Below are 4274 nucleotides of genomic sequence, written 5' to 3'. Positions count from 1 at the left end.
GTAATTTATTTTAAGCTAAGTTCGGGGTGAACCATATTTAAATTTCAGGTTTACAAATCACAACTATAGTTTGTAGTCTACGAAGTTGTGGAGAGATGGGCAAGAAAAAATTGCATATCACTCTAAACTTATAGGAATGCTGATGACCGTCGGTCACAATTAGGGCCATTTATTTTTGTCCGAATTTTCATGTGTAACCTGATATATATTATTGAGGCATATTAATCTGTATGCTAAATTTTCAAGATGCATCCTGGAATATTAGACACAAGGTGTGTTGGATGTCTGCTATCTTTAGATTCTTACAACCTTTCCTCAATTTTTTTAAAGGTGTATGCATATTTATTAGGACATTCATTTCTGATGGTATTACGATATCTGTCGTGTACGCATCACTGATAACACAAACATCTACGACATCCATATTTATTTAAGCTAGGAGGCTAATATAACCTTGTAACCAATTGTGCCTTTGTGCAGGCTAGCAAACCTGCATTCATTGTCTGCTATCATATGTAAGTTCAATTTTCAGAGGCAGTCTCGTAAGTAAGAAGGTATTTTTCTATATTTGCTTCTGTAAATGTTCATATATTTTTTATCACACCATTGGTGTTAGATGTCTTGATTAGGAGGTTATGCAATGATATACATTTGGAATAAGCGAATCTAGCATTGTAATGCTTCAGATTTTCTCTTTCGGTAGAGTGGATGTCATGTGCTTTGGGTTCGGACTTGTTTTCTGTTTGAGGCTAAAACGTGGTGAACTCGATTTGTTTACCCTATGCTATCATCCCACTGAAACTATCTCCCCTCACAGTATTTGTTTAACATAGTGATACCTACTCTACCTTGACCATGTGTATTTGTCTAGGCAAGAAGCTTTGTTGTTCTGTTTTTCTTTTCCGAAATTAGCTTCTGCCTTCACGTACAAACTTAGAGTTTCCAAGGCAATTAGTTACCTCATTCCTTTGTCAATATCAAATTATGGGGCAGTTTTAGTAGCGTGTTACATGAAAAAAAATGCTGCTTCTAGCCTGATTTAGATCGCGGTTATAATTCTCATCATGCTTGAATTTCCTATTTCGGGTGATTATGCCGAACCATGTGAGACTCGGGACAAAATAATCATTCAGTGACAAAGGAATGAATCATGGATAATAAAGACAGCTGCAGGTTGCACCTAGCCGTTTGTGTTTCTGTAGTAGGGGAATGCATCCCATATTTGCATTAGACTGGTTAGATACATGAGACTCAGATTTCGCAAAAAAAAAAAATACATGAGACTCCGAGCAAGGTAATACAATTTCTCAGTGATTTTACATAAAAAATGCTGCTTCTAGCCTGATTTAGATCGCTGTTATAAGTCTCATCTATGCTTGGATGTCCTATTTGGAGTGATTATGGTAAGGCATGTGAGGGTTTTTGAGTCATTTTCTCAAAATTACGACAACTCGCAACTAAACAGCGACTTATGGCGACTGTACAATGACTTTTTGTCGACTAAGCACTGAGTCACAGGGCTGGTGACTCAGTTTTGAGTCGGGACTCAAATACCTTGTTCAAAAGTATTCATCTAGCCCCTCATCAAGTGCAAGACCTGCTTCTACTTTCTCCATCGATAAGCCTAATTCACATACCGGTTCAGATCACCACCTATGGCTTGTACCATCCTTTTGGTCATTATCTCTCTCCATGCTTTTGATGTTGGTTTCAGAACTTTCCTAAATGTTCAGTCTGTAAATATAGCTGTCCATATGATGGTTGGATGATCATAACTCACTATTTGACAGGTAGATGGTGTTGCAATGACTCTAGCCAAAGAATGGTCAGGCTGGCATGCAACTAATTTTTTTTTGCATCCACGTTCCCAGCATAGAGGTACCCAAAATCTGTAGGTGTTGTCGCACTTCCAGTTCTAGATTTAGTGCTATTCAAATGTTAAAAAATTGTATCATAGCATTGTTTGCTTCACACCACAGCCCATGATTGTTTCTCACCATCTTTACTTTAGTGTTGATGATTCTGAGCAAGTTGTTCATTAAGGAGGCTAAGATTTCAGATAGCAATAAAGCCTTTTATATGCATGGTAAGTTAGTATATGGTTGTAGTATATTCATATGAATTATATTACACTGTTGCAAATTACAGTATTTAATTGTTGTACGAGGAAAACCTTGAAGGTTCTTTGCTCGTGGTGAAATGTAAAATGCGCCGGTTTAATTTCATTGTCCTTACTAATAACTAAAAAGAGACCCATGCTGTTTATTAGTTCACAGGCATTGTTGTGCCTATAGTTGTAGATTTTTTATTAGTAACTTCAAAGGCATTGTTTTGACCTCTGACCACCCATGCTCAAGCTTCTAAAATTTTATACCATGAATTGCAAGAGCATCTTGCTTGGTTTCGTTGACATGGTAATATGTAATATTTCCAATAAACATCAAATCTAGAACTTATTTAGCCTTGGTATTTGTATTTTATGACACACATTTGATTGATTATGTAAACTTATTAGGATGCTTGTATGAAGAATGCAGAGAAACAATATTGTGACATGGATAATGTTGCTTATATTTTACAAAGATTATTTCTTGGCATATATATCCTCCCTTGTCTCATTGTTTTTATGCAATGCAGAAATTCAATCATCTACCAAAAAACCTTTGCTAATTGTTATGCTTGTTCATAGCATGATTTATCTGCTTTCTTATGCACTACAGATTTTGTAATAGGGAACTTTCCTTATGTTGTGCATCTTTCCACTACAAGAACAACTTAAATATTCACTTCAGGAATTTCAGTTGCTCTCTTTTTCCGAGTGTTATGAATCGATGCCTACACAGTTGCCTATCATGCATTGCTACATTCTAGACTGCAATTTTGTTGGCCAACCAAGGGACCAGCAAATGCTGATGCATCAAGTGCCTGTCTTTTTTAACGTTTCAGCCTTTTTTAATTTCTATGATTTAATGACCTGAATATTATTAGGAGATGATACACTCTTCAATTTTTCATTGACTACACAATTGCTCTGACCTTTTTATGGAACCATGAGTCTCCCACCCATTCCTTACATTGCTTGTGAGTTGGCTATAGAAGGTTTTTTGGCTTTTTTTTATTTATCCATAAGGAATTATTTGGTTCTTTTAATTAGGAGATGATACACTCTTCAATTTTTCATTGACTACACAATTGCTCTGACCTTTTTATGGAACCATGAGTCTCCCACCCATTCCTTACATTGCTTGTGAGTTGGCTATAGAAGGTTTTTTGGCTTTTTTTATTTATCCATAAGGAATTATTTGGTTCTTTTAATTGTTTGGGTTTTATGATAGGCAAAACGGCGCATCACTTTCTTTTATGCTGTAAATTAGCCTAAGCTTCTGTTTATTCCCCTTTTCCTGAACTGAACCGATCCTGCTACTCGGTAACAAGGTGGTTCGTTGATCCACTCCTTAAGCTGTTTGTGTTGGCTTCCTATTTTTCATGAGTAAAATATGGTTCGGAGAACATCGAGACGAAACATAGTGTTTTTGCAGGCTGGTCCGATGGGCCTCCACGGTGAGGATGTCAATTATCCTAAGAAGAGGTGCATGATGTTGTTTGTTTAGGTCGCGTTTCCATCTGCTACTGTCATTGTTTACTCGTGTTTCTTCCTCTTTGGCAGGGCGATGTGGCCACTTGTATTTACAAGTTGAGAATCTTCTTCGGCCGATCGACCAGAAAGAAAGGAAAGTACTTCCATGCATGTTCAGTGATTCGGGGCTATCTATGGAAGGTGTCTTCATAGTATCATTTGCTGGTTCTCTATATCCTGTATTTTTCTGTGTAAATGCTTCGTGCATCCTCCTTTATTTCCTTATAGGTCCCGATCCATCTTGGTGCTGTTGCATGCTCCTTTCGATCCAGTCCTCTTTTCCTTTGTATGTGAATTATGCATATGCTCATGTCGAAATGGTGATGTGTAATACACTATTGAATTGAATTGAAGTAAACCTTTTTTATCTGCAAAACAAAATCCACAAGGTGCCTTGGTAGGCTCACACAACAACTTTCATGTTCTATGTAAAGTACTTGTTTTTGTGTAAATGATTTCCCTATGAGAAACAGGCTTGGTACCACCAAATATCTTCTGAAATTGAAATTGTAACCCCTATACGTCTGAAATGGTACCACAGCATACATGTTGACACATCATATTTCACTGCCCCATTACAACCAGCTTGAGAGTAAAAAAGAGAAGGCATCGCATGCAGTTCTTTGGAATGATTGGG

General features: G+C 37.1%; 1 long non-coding RNA gene across 1 annotated transcript; it reads left to right on the top strand.

The window, feature by feature from the left end:
• The first annotated feature begins 3682 nt into the window (after positions 1-3682).
• LOC124668689 lies at positions 3683-4141 on the top strand. Its single transcript, XR_006991792.1, has 2 exons — positions 3683-3778; positions 3866-4141. It is a non-coding gene; the product is annotated as an uncharacterized LOC124668689 (long non-coding RNA).
• The last annotated feature ends 133 nt before the right edge of the window (positions 4142-4274 follow it).

The sequence above is a fragment of the Lolium rigidum genome, chromosome 6 (assembly GCF_022539505.1).
Source record: "Lolium rigidum isolate FL_2022 chromosome 6, APGP_CSIRO_Lrig_0.1, whole genome shotgun sequence".
NCBI lineage: Eukaryota > Viridiplantae > Streptophyta > Magnoliopsida > Poales > Poaceae > Lolium > Lolium rigidum.
The sequence above is the reverse complement of the archived record's forward strand: the minus strand, read 5'-3'. Positions and strand labels throughout refer to the sequence as shown.